This window comes from Salvelinus sp. IW2-2015, linkage group LG20 (assembly GCF_002910315.2).
Source record: "Salvelinus sp. IW2-2015 linkage group LG20, ASM291031v2, whole genome shotgun sequence".
Taxonomy (NCBI): Eukaryota; Metazoa; Chordata; class Actinopteri; order Salmoniformes; family Salmonidae; genus Salvelinus; species Salvelinus sp. IW2-2015.
This window is the reverse complement of record NC_036860.1, coordinates 38,702,152-38,715,504: the sequence shown is the minus strand read 5'-3', so window position 1 is coordinate 38,715,504 and position 13,353 is coordinate 38,702,152. Positions and strand designations below refer to the sequence as shown.

The 13,353-nt window shown below is 43.8% G+C and overlaps 1 protein-coding gene across 2 annotated transcripts in view; it reads left to right on the top strand.

The window, feature by feature from the left end:
- Positions 1 to 13,353, top strand: part of LOC111981897 (collagen alpha-1(XXVI) chain) — a 47,646-nt gene that overhangs the window by 19,809 nt on the left and 14,484 nt on the right. The gene's annotated exons all lie outside the window — the stretch shown is intronic.

The window sequence follows — 13,353 nt, the reverse complement described above, 5'->3', positions numbered from 1 at the left end:
ACACACTGAAGAAAGCTGCAAAGCCAAAACGTCTGTGTACGCTATCCCTGATGCAGTGAAAATAATACAACAATCCAAAAATGTAGTAAGCTTTATGCAACATCTTTTTGAGTGCGGACCCATCACACCTTTTTATTTATCTGAATTCACAGATTTTATGCACCAACCAAACTTCTGGGAGAGCTCAATGGTCCCCTTTTGATGTCTATTGGCCTACAGAAGAGACTGCTAGTTTCATTTAGGAGCTTTAAAAAAAGCCTAGATGGCTACATGGCTCCCTGTTTTAATCAGATAGCACAATCAGCCCTGTCAACAGTCCATCCATCTTACTCTTAAACACAAAGCACTCTTAAAGATTTCTGTGCGTACGTACGTATGTACATTATAGTGCGTGAGTTGTAAACCTTAAAAGGGCCGTTAAGTGAGAGCATATGACCCCTGTTACTGTACAGTACCAGAAGGTCTGAATTACACAAGGCATGGAATCATTCATTCCTTTGAGCATTTAAAATTTCGCATAGTTTTGAGTGTTCGAGCTGAGAAATGTGTCAAACGCTCCTCAGCAGGGAGGTCTCCCCCTCACGTTGATAAAGTCTGCCAGATCCACCCAGCTCCGTTTACATCTCTAAGTCTGACTCAGTCAGATGATACCACCACTTTATTCTGAATGGTCGCGCATAACGCAGTAATAAAGTAGATGAAGTACAATGAATGGTATCCGCAAGGTCTCTAAGTGCCTTATATTATATGGCGATAACCATCTCATCAGGCACAACAGACATTGAAACAAGAAAACGTAGTTAGAACAGTTCATGTCAATGGAATCACTAACAATGTAGGTTTTGTTAGTTTTAAGACAGACACAGGATCTGCAAGTTTGTGAGTGATTGTTTAGAATTCATCTTGTTGTTGTGGCTTGGGTTAGTTGGATTGTGGCTAGACATCGCATAGGGGACGAGAAGAGGGAATGTCCCCCATTTGGTCTTTTATGACAATTTCACCACTAAGTAGTGGCTTGTGCTTTGTTTTGAGCTGTGTTTGTGTGATCAAGTCTATTTTGTTTATGGGTACAGTCAGACAGCTAGAGACCACCTCAGAGAGTGGTCTGTCAAATCTGCACCAGGGAGACCTAGTCTAACAATCTCATTCTGCAAGGGGTGGTATACAATGGTCTGGATCAGGATTAGCTTGCAGCTGGACTCATGCAGTATAAATATTGTGCTTTACACACTGTACATACTGTAAAATAGGCATAGGAAGAGGTTGTAGACCCATTTGTTTTGTTTGGGGGATGTGCTATTATTAGCCCAGCTCTGTCGATGAGGGAGACTGGTGTTTTTATGCCCTGAGCTGCAAAGCAACATTTCCAGAAACATCTTCCTCCACAACTATGTGTCGATGGGTGTGTTCCGTGAGTGTGGTGAGATTGTTTATGTGTATTTGTTTTGCGTGTAGTTTATTGCAATGAACTTTTCACCGTGAAGATGCTTCATAACTCATCTGTTCCTCTATTCAAGTCGGTGTGTGTGTGTTTGGGCATATGTGCGAAGCGTGCATGCGTATGGTGTCTACATTTCAAAACCTCAACTGTCCTTATCATCTGCTTACTGCCTCTCGTGAACCAGTGGAGTTGCTGCCAAAAATGTCCAATGGGTCCTCCACCCCATCTCTCCATCTGGGAAAGTATTCACCTCTCTGGGTCTGCATACTTCATTGTCTTCAGGGGGTGTCTCCCTCTCTCGCTCTCTTTTACTGCCGACTGAAGAGAACATCTGTATTTTCCACCTCCTCTCCCCTGTCCAGTGGTCTGAAGGTAGACCTTTACCCAGTGGTACACTACACCGCAGGAAAAGCACGCCTGGGTTTAGACCAGACAGCAGTCTGTGCCAGGATGTCGGACTCTGGGCGCACTTCATCTTTTGAAATGTGACCCGTATAGACTTACCTTAGCCTCAGATCCATGGAGCAGAGACAAGCACCGTCAAGGTCAACAGTTCATAAATTCATATCTCTTACTGTGGAAGAGGAAGAAAGGAGGAGACGTTGACTGTACACTGTACGGTATCTGTAACAAAGTAAGACAAAAGAAATATAGCAAGAACTAAATCCATCACAGAACTATGTATCATAATGGTTTTAAAAGACAAGATGGATCCACCCTAATAGCTACACCGCATGAGGTGAAAAATACTAGCAGGTGTGGAAGATAAGTTATCTGTCTACAAGGCTGTTTATGATCGGTATCTTCCTCTTATAGAGGTAGGGATGGACATTGTACAGTCACCCCCAACCCCCCCCCATTGCACACTGGGCCAAATCCTAACTTGAAATGTGCAGGCATCATTTTTGTGTAATCATGCATTGATGGCAATGATAGTCTTGAGCAAACTGACAAAATACTAGCGTGTAGACTAGATATCGAGGCTCCATCCTGCTGGACATGATCTGTTTAACATGATGCCAAATGAGGCAGCAATTACAGCCTATAACTCTTCAAGTTTGTTCCTGTGTTGAGGAGCCAGTTTCTTCACTTCTGCCCATCCTGCACGTCCACCCTTGACCTCTGTGAGGCAGCAGGAGGAGGAGGCTCAGGGGTTCAGGTCAATATGTGGCTGGGAGTTTCTCCTCAGGGGTAAGTGAAAACAGGTCTTTATGAGTTTAGACAGGCCACAGTCTGGCTGTTAGTTTAGCGGCTCATCTATCTTTCACTCTCTCGCCCCAAAATGTCAACTTGTTTTTTGTGCTGAAACTGCATCTCCTGTCCTGTCTCCTTTTTTAAACTATTTCTTTTTTTATTTGGTCATTTTCTGGTGTGTTTGTGTGTGTGTGTGGGGGGCATGAAACTCATATAATTTCATAGTTTGCTCGCATCCACCTTTGGGCTGCTACTCAAAATAAACTTTTTTTAAGTACACAAATACAAAGTATTGATCACCATGATCATACCACAAGAAGTAACAATAAATATAGCATGTAAAGGAAAAAAATCAACAAAAAGAAGTGAGCCTCCACCCCCAACCTCCCATCCCATTCCCCCAACCTCCCATCCCATTCCCCCAACCCCACCCATCCAGCATGTCTCCATCCAACAATCTACTTCCTGCCCCCCCACCCGCAAACCATGTTTTCCACGCCTTCACCCCCCCACCCCCATCAACTAAGGTTGCTTGTCAATGACCCCTCCCCCCATACCACCAATATATACTGTATATTTTATTTGTATGTTTGGGCTTTATAGATTTTGGGCTTTATCTGAGATTATTCTTTACAAAGTCAAGTGTATTTGAGCCAACATATTATTTTGCAAAAGTGCAGCCTGCCAGCAGCAATTGTCTCAGATTTATTGAGATTCAAGGAGCTATCATCGTTAAGCAACATAGTAGATGCAAAGCATTGAATATTTACATTCATGCATTTCGAAATTAATTTTGTAACTTTGTCCCAGAAGCATTTAACTACAGGGCACTCCCACGTCAGATCAGTCGTTTCAGGAGTCCAGATCATTTATTTATAAATACCCTCATTGGATGGTTCGGTAGTTGTGAGAGACTCCATAGGCCAGCATAGCTGACCTAAGTTGTAAATATAGAAAAAAGTTGTCAAATCTTGGAATGTTCTCAAACCATTTTTGTCCGTGATGTCGGCAAGGGTACGAATTCCACATTTGAACCATTGAGGGGATGCAAAAGGCTGCCCTCCAGATCGCAAGGCATTATAATGAAATATTGGAGAATGGGCATGCCATTTTGATTCCCAGTTACATTGTTTTAACATTTTGCACCAAATAGAGATTGTGTGAGCAATAATAGGAACAAAGTGTAGAAGACCACCTCTTCCAGGTCAATAGGAGACAACATATATCTCTCTAAACTCAGCCAGGGTGCGGAAGAATCATGTCTAAACCAATTTAGGATGGGACGAAATGCTAGTGCCTGGAAATACAATTTAAAGTTTGGTATGGATAGTCCTCCTATTTCGTTCTCTCTCTTGTAAATGTGTTAATTTTATGTGGGATCACTTACCTTTCCATGTACATTTTTAAACCGCACTCTGGATTTTATCCCAATAACCAGAAGAGGGAGACAACTACTAAAATTCAGCCGTGGCAATATATTCATTTTGACAATAGCTATTCTGCCAGTTAAAGTAACTTATTTCAATTGACTGATTTCCTTATTAAATCAAATGTTATTAGTCACATGCGACGAATACAACAGGTATGGACCTTACAGTGAAATGCTTACTTACGAGCCCCTAACCGACATTGTGTAACAGTATAACTTTAGTACCGTCCCCTCGCCCCAACACGGGCGCGAACCAGGGACCCTCTGCACACATCAACAACGGTCGCCCACGAAGCATCGTTACCCATCGCTCCACAACGGCCGCGGCCCTTGCAGAGCAAGGGGCAACACTACTAATAGGTTTCAGTTTAAACATCGTTTAAACATTCACAGTGCATGTTGGAAAAAGTATGTGAACCCCTAGGCTAATGACTTCTCCAAAAGCTAATTGGAGTCAGCTAACCTGGAGTACAATCATTGAGACGAGATTGGAGATGTTGGTTAGAGCTGCCCTCCCCTATAAAAAACACTCACAAAATTTGAGTTTGCTTTTCACAAGAAGCATTGCCTGATGTGAACCATGCCTCAAACAAAGAGATCTCAGAAGACCCAAGATTAAGAATTGTTGACTTGTATAAAGCTGGAAAGGGTTACAAAAGTATATATAAAAGCCTTGATGTTCATCAGTCAAAATCAAATCAAAATCAAATGTATTTGTCACATACACATGGTTAGCAGATGTTAATGCGAGTGTAGCGAAATGCTTGTGCTTCTAGTTCCGACCATGCAGTAATATCTAACAAGTAATATAACCTAACAACAACTATCTTATACACACAAGTGTAAAGGAATTAATACGAATATGTACATAAAAATATATGAATGAGTGATAGACGAACGGCATAGGCAAGATGCAGTAGATGGTATAGAGTACAGTATATACATATGAGATGAGTAATGTAGGGTATTAAAACATTATATAAAGTGCCATTGTTTAAAGTGGCTAGTGATACATTGCATCAAGATGGCAAGATGCAGTAGATGGTATAGAGTACAGTATATACATATGAGATGAGTAATGTAGGGTATGTAAGCATTATATAAAGTGGCTAGCGATAAATTGATTACATCAATTTTTCCATTATTAAAATGGCTAGAGTTGAGTCAGTATGTTGGCAGCAGCCACTCAATGTTAGTGATGGCTGTTTAAAAGTCTGATGGCCTTGAGATAGAAGCTGTTTTTCAGTCTCTCGGTCCCCGCTTTGATGCACCTGTACTGACCTCGCCTTCTGGATGATAGCGGGGTGAACAGGCAGTGGCTCGGGTGGTTGTTGTCCTTGATGATCTTTTTGGCCTTCGTGTGACATCGGGTGGTGGAGGTGTCCTGGAGGGCAGGTAGTTTGCACCCGGTGATGCGTTGTGCAGACCTCACTACCCTCTGGAGAGCCTTACGGTTATGGGCGGAGCAGTTGCTGTACCAGGCGGTGATACAGCCCGACAAGATGCTCTCGATTGTGCATCTGTAAAAGTTTGTGAGTGTTTTTGGTGACAAGCCGAATTTCTTCAGCCTCCTGAGGTTGAAGAGGCGCTGCTGCGCCTTCTTCACCACGCTGTCTGTGTGGGTGGACCATTTCAGTTTGTCCGTGATGTGTACGCCGAGGAACTTAAAACTTTCCACCCTCTCCACTACTGTCCCGTCAATGTAGATAGGGGGCTGCTCCCTCTGCTGTTTCCTGAAGTCCACGATCATCTCTTTTGTTTTGCTGACATTGAGTGAGAGGTTATTTTCCTGACACCACACTCCGAGGGCCCTCACCTCCTTCCTGTAGGCCGTCTCGTCGTTGTTGGTAATCAAGCCTACCACTGTAGTGTCGTCTGCAAACTTGATGATTGAGTTGGAGGCGTGCATGGCCACGCAGTCGTGGGTGAACAGGGAGTACAGGAGAGCGCTGAGAACCCACCCTTGTGGGGACCCAGTGTTGAGGATCAGCGGGGTGGAGATGTTGTTACCTACCCTCACCACCTGGGGGTGGCCCGTCAGGAAGTCCAGGACCCAGTTGCACAGGGCGGGGTCGAGACCCAGGGTCTCGAGCTTAATGATGAGTTTGGAGGGTACTATGGTGTTAAATGCTGAGCTGTAATCGATGAACAGCATTCTTACATAGGTATTCCTCTTGTCCAAATGGGTTAGGGCAGTGTGCAGTGTGATGGCGATTGCGTCTTCTGTGGACCTATTGGGGCGGTATGCAAATTGGAGTGGGTCTAGGGTGTCAGGTAGGGTGGAGATGATATGGTCCTTGACTAATCTCTCAAAGCACTTCATGATGACGGAAGTGAGTGCTACGGGGCGGTAGTCGTTTAGCTCAGTTACCTTAGCTTTCTTGGGAACAGGAACAATGGTGGCCCTCTTAAAGCATGTGGGAACAGCAGACTGGGATAAGGATTGATTGAATATGTCCGTAAACACACCAGCCAGCTGGTCTGCGCATGCTCTGAGGACACGGCCGGGGATGCCGTCTGGGCCTTCAGCCTTGCGAGGGTTAACACGTTTAAATGTTTTACTCACGTTGGCTATAGTGAAGAAGAGCCCGCAGGTTTTGGTAGTGGGCCGTGTCTGTGACACTGTATTGTCCTCAAAGCGAGCAAAAACGTTCTTAGTCTGTCTGGGAGCAAGACATCGTGGTCCGCAACAGGGCTGGTTTTTCTTTTGTAGTCCGTGATTGACTGTAGTCCGTGATTGACTGTAGACCCTGCCACATACCTCTCGTGTCTGAGCCATTGAATTGCGACTCCACTTTGTCTCTATACTGACGCTTAGCTTGTTTGATTGCCTTGCTGAGGGAATAGCTACACTGTTTGTATTCGGTCATGTTTCCGGTCACCTTGCCCTGGTTAAAAGCAGTGGTTCGCGCTTTCAGTTTTGCACGAATACTGCCATCAATCCACGTTTTCTGGTTGGGGAATGTTTTAATAGACGCTGTGGGGACAACATCACCGATGCACTTGCTAATAAACTCGCTCACCGAATCAGCTTATTCGTCAATGTTGTTGTTCGCCGCAATGCGGAACATATCCCAGTCCACGTGATTGAAGCAATCTTGAAGCGTGGAATCCAATTGGTCGGACCGGCGTTGAATAGACCTGAACCGGAAGCTTCCTGTTTTAGTTTCTGTCTATAGGCTGGGAGCAACAAAATGGAGCCGTGGTCAGCTTTTCCAAAGGAAGGGCGGGGGAGGGCCTTATATGCTTCGCGGAAGTTAGAATAACAGTGGTCTAGGGTTTTGCCAGCCCTGGTAGCACAATCGATATGCTGATAGAATTTGGGGAGCCTTGTTTTGAGATTAGCCTTGTTAAAATCTCCAGCTACAAAAAATGCAGCCTCAGGATATGTGGTTTCCAGTTTACATAGAGTCGAATTAAGTTCTTTCAGGGCCATCGATGTGTCTGCTTGGGGGGGAATATACACGACTGTGATTATGATCGAAGAGAATTCTCTTGGTAGATAGTGAGGTCGGCATTTGATTGTGAGGAATTCTAAGTCAGGTGAACAAAAGGACTTGAGTTCCTGTATGTTGTTATGATCACAACACGTCTCGTTAATCATAAGGCATGATTAACCCTTCTTCTTACAAGAGAGATGCTTGTTTCTGTTGGCGCAATGCGTGAAGAAACCAGGTGGCTGTACCGACTCAGATAGCATGTCTCGAGTGAGCCATGTTTCCGTGAAACAAAGAACGTTACAGTCTCTGATGTCTCTCTGGAATGCTACCCTTGCTCGGATTTTGTCTACCTTGTTGTCAAGAGACTGGACATTGGCGAGTAGTATGCTCGGGAGCGGTGCACGATGTGTCCGTCTACGGAGCCTGACGAGAAGACCGCTCCGTCTGCCCCTTCTACGGCGCCGTTGTTTTGGGTCGCCGGCTGGGATCCGATCCATTGTCCTGGGTGGTAGGCCAAACAGAGGATCCGCTTCAGGAAAGTCGTATGCCTGGTCGTAATGTTGGTGAGTTGACGTTGCTCTTATATCCAATAGTTCCTCCCGACTGTATGTAATAAAACCTAATATTTTCTGGGGTAACATTGTAAGAAATAACACATTAAAAAAACTAAATACTGCATAGTTTCCTAGGAACGCGAAGCAAGGTGGCCATCTCTGCCGGCGCACGGTAAGACAAATTGTCTATAAATGGAGGAAGTTCAGCACTGTTGCTACTCTCCCTAGTAGTGGCCGTCCTGCAAAGATGACTGCAAGAGTATAGCGCAGAATGTTCAATGAGGTTAAGAAGAATCCTAGAGTGTCAGCTAAAGACTTACAAAAATCTCTGGAACCTGCTAACATCTATGTTGACGAGTCTACGATACGTAAAACACTAAACAAAACAAGAATGGTGTTCATGGGAGGACACCACGGAAGAAGCCACTGCTGTCCAAAAAAACATTGCTGCACGTCTCAAGTTCGCAAAAGAGCATCTGGATGCTCCACAGCGCTACTGGCAAAATATTCTGTGGACAAATGAAACTAAACTTGAGTTGTTTGGAAGGAACACACAACACTATGTGTGTAGAAAAAAAGGCACAGCACACCAACATCAAAACCTCATCCCAACTGTAAAGTATGGTGGAGGGAGCATCATGGTTTGGGGCTGCTTTGCTGCCTCAAGTCCTGGACAGCTTGCTATCATCGATGGAAAAATGAATTCCCAAGTTTATCAAGACATTTTGCTGGAGAATGTAAGGCTATCTGTCCGCCAATTGAAGCTCAACAGAAGTTGGACAACGAACCAAAACACAGAAGTAAATCAACAGAATGGCTTCAACAGAAGAATATACGCCTTCTGGAGTGGCCCAGTCAGAGTCCTGACCTCTATCCGATTTGAGATGCTGTGGCATGATTTCAAGAGACCGGTTCACACCAGACATCACAAGAATATTGCTGAACTGAAACAGTTTTGTAAAGAGGAATGGTCCAAAATTCCTCCTGACCGTTGTGCAGGTCTGATCCGCAACTACAGAAAACGTTTGATTGAGTTTATTGCTGCCAAAAGAGGGTAAACCAGTTATTAAATCCAAGGGTTCACATACTTTTCCACCCTGCTCTGTGAATGTTTACACGGTGTGTTCAATAAAGACATGAAAATGTATAATTGTTTGTGTGTTATTAGTTTAAGCAGACTGTGTTTGTCTATTGTTGTGACTTAGATGAAGATCAAATTTTATGACCAATTTATGTAGAAGTCCAGATAATTCCAAAGGGTTCACATACTTTTTCTTGCCACTGTGTATATATATATATGTAATACAGTACACTCAAATAACTAGCTTGTCCTGTGTGTCTTTATATGTTGAGGTGTGGTGCAGAGCTGTCAGTGTGCTCACAACAGTCACAGGCTTACGGAGGTGCCTCTCATGCCAAGTGTTAACGGTGGTGTTCGCTAAAATGGCCGACTCTTGTCATCACCTAGTTAAATGAAGGTTAAATAAAACATTTAAAATAAAAATCACAAGGCGGCAACATCGCGTCCCTGCTATGTGTAGTGTCATCCAGGCCTGTATTTATCATACTACAGGTTTTACACCAGGCTGTAATTCAGCTAGCGGCTGGGACTACTTGTCCTTCGGTCATCAGGAGAGACGCGTGAATTTAATATTTTCCCGGCAGCACGTTTCCATTTCACCTTGAGTCAATTATGTTTTATGGGTAAGCTGTTGAAAATGAATAAAGGAACTTTGGAATAGATTTTGAGCTATATTTGAAGATGATCCTTGAGTTTTCAGTAGACATGCAACAAGAGACTTTCAAAGTTATGGACTCAACTTTGTCTTATCACTCCTCTTCACTGCATGGATTCCATTCTGTATCCAGCTGCTGCCGACCTTGATGCCCTTCCACAGTCATGGGAACCCTAACCCTAACCACGCCACAAAAACCCACAGCACATTTTTGTGACCATAAAAGGTTGTCTTATGTTATTGCAGTACCTATGCCAGGAGAAACATCACCATTCTGTCTGTACTGGCCTCCTGGCAGTCATTATATAGCAATATGAATGTGTGTGGGGGGAAAAGCTGCAAATGTGCTTTCAGTGCCTGATTGTGCATCAACGCAACAGGCAGCTTGAGTGCGTGAATTAGTCATGTTACTGTTCAAGATCACTCAGGCTGCTGGGGGAACCTGCCAAGGCCACCACAGAACTCTACCATCCCCCCCCCCCTCCCCCCACACCACACACACACACACACACACCACAACACACACTGTGCAGATGGCCTGAATCTCTTGAATCAACCTCTTTAATTTGGAATCTCATCAGACTAAAGACCCCAGTGCAGAGTTTGTCATGATTGACAGTGGAGACAATGGGTAATCATCATCACCCTCCTTTCTCTTCTTGTCTTCTTGCCATGCGTATTCCGTGGCCTGGGATTTGTAATGGAATGGAACATAGTACAACCACTCTTAGTTCATCTATTGATACTGAATGATACCTACTGTATATATGTGGGAATTATATTTCTTACGAGATTGAAAACATAGCCAGGGAGAGAGAAGATTCGAAATTGACAATGTCCTAGTGGTTGATCAAGGGAAAGCACGTCAGACCTATGCTTAGAATCACCTTCATGAACTGCAGTGTTTTGTGTACATGGCAGCGACTAACCCTCCTAAAAAATGAGCTCATTCAATTGGATTTGTGAAACTTACAATTTGATTTGAGTTGAAAAGAACAGTGTAAACACATTTTATAACAGTGTAACAACTGTGTTTTAGGGTCTCTCTGATCTGTTCATTCCCTTGTCTGTCTCTTGGCATCCCACCTCAGGTCTTGCAATGTTCCATGATTCGCAGCACACATTCCGCGTGTCAACAAACACCTTCACGCTGATGTCACATTCATTACTCAGAAAACTGGAGGAAAAACGCGACTTTTAGGCCATAAATGTTAATTCCACTTATTAATAACCACATGCACATGGCATAATTTCATGTAGCATTTTATTTTATTTTATGCCAAGTCAACAATGCACACTTTGATGTAGTCTGTAGCTGAATGACAGACAATGTTTACCCAGACAACATAGTGATGTATTTTTCATAGATGGGTCGGGATTCACTGGTGGTTTGCAGCTAATTCTTTTTTGGGTTGTGTCCTAAGACCGGAGTGCTGTCTAGAACCCATTTTGTTTGTGTACTTGGTGTGTCACAAGGGAACTCAAAAAGCTACAATGGTTCTCAACCACCAAAAAGTTTGGGAACCAGTTCCATAGAGTTACGCCAGACAGACAACATAAAGTGCTTTGAGAATTTGTGTGAAATGCTATGGAAATGCCATGTACATAAAACACTGCAGTTCATGAAGGTGATTCTAAGCATAGGCCTGACGTGCAGGATATCCCTGGCTATGTTTTCAATTTCGTAAGAAATATAATTCCCACATATACAGTTGAAGTTGGAAGTTTACACACCTTAACCAAATACATTTAAACTCAGTTTTTCATCATTCCTGACATTTAATCCTAGTAAAAAGTCCCTGTTTTAGGTCAGTTAGGATCACCACTTTTTTTTCATAATGTGAAATGTCAGAATAATAGTAGAGAGAATGATTTATTTCAGCTTTTATTTCTTTCATCACATTCCCAGTGGGTCAGAAGTTTACATACACTCAATTAGTATTTGGTAGCAATGCCTTTTAAATTGTTTAACTTGGGTCAAATGTTTCAGGTAGCCTTCCACAAGCTTCCCACAATAAGTTGGGTGAATTTTGGCCCATTCCTCCTGACAGAGCTGGTGTAACTGAGTCAGGTTTGTAGGCCTCTTGCTCGCACACGCTTTTTTATGGGATTCTCTGCCTCTAACCCTATTACAGGGGCTGAGTCACTGGCTTACTGGTGCTCTTCCATGCCGTCCCTAGGAGGGGTGCGTCACTTGAGTGGGTTGAGTCACTGACGTGATCTTCCTGTCTGGGTTGGCGCCCCCCCTTGGGTTGTGCCGTGGCGGCGATCTTTGATGGCAACTCCAATACCTTGAGGATGAACCAGACTTGTGGAGGTCTACAATTGTTTTCTGAGGTCTTGGCTGATTTATTTTGATTTTCCCATGATGTCAAGCAAAGAAGGTACTGAGTTTGAAGGTAAGCCTTGAAATACATCCACAGGTACACCTCCAATTGACTCAAATGATGTCAATTAGCCTATCAGAAGCTTCTAAATCTTATGACTAATTTTCTGTTTAAAGGCACAGTCAACTTAGTGTATGTAAACTTCTGCCACTGGAATTTGTGATACAGTGAATTATAAGTGAAATAATCTGTCTGTAAACAATTGTTGGAAAAATGACTTGTGTCATGCACAAAGTAGATGTCCTAACCGACTTGCCAAAAACATAGTGGTTGAAAAACGAGTTTTAATGACTCCAACCTAAGTGTATGTAAACTTCCGACTTCAACTGTATACAGTAGGTATCACACAGTATCAGTAGATGAACTAAGAGTGGTTGTACTATGTTCCATTCCATTACAAATCCCAGGGCATTTTAGGACATGACAGCCTGGGCCTGGGCATGTTGGCAGAGAGACGGGCACCGGGCAGCAGGCAGCGGCAAGGCTGTCCTGTCAGAGGTGGTGGACCGTGGTGGGTGTCGCTGTCAAGCACTGGAGCGGGCCAGTGGCGGTGCCGTTTGAACACATGGCTGATGCCAAGTCTCAGAGCTGCCTGACAGAGAAGGACACTTTGGCCAGGAGTTAGTAGAATTGGCAAAGGAGGAGGGAAGTTTTTTTTTCTCTGGCAACGAGAGAAGCTTGATGGTCAGGGAGGCTGCCAGGCAAGCTTCACATCACTCTCTTTCACTCTTCCTCTATCTATCTCTCTTTCTCTCTCTCGCCGTCATTTTCTCCATTTCTCACCTCCCTCTCACTACTTTCTTTCCCTCTCTCCAGCCTGTATGTCATCTCAGCACAGGGCGTTTGCTGTCTCTCCATCCTGTGTCACCATGCCGCTGTGCTGCTGCTTTGACTGGCACACTTCATAATGTCCCAGCCACTACATGAACCCTCTCTCTGTCTCTTACAACAACACAGTCTGACCCAACACACTGTGTGTTTGTTTTTATCTTTTGTGCTAGTCTGGCTTGAAAATGTGTATCTTCTTAAGCCAAACCATATGCCAAACCATGTCCTCTACTATTGGAATTGCATTATTGCAAATGCACACCATTGCACTGGGAATTGGTATGGATGTATTGAAAGGACAAAGGTATGAGTCTCATCTGTTTCTGCTAACTTGAGAGATAATA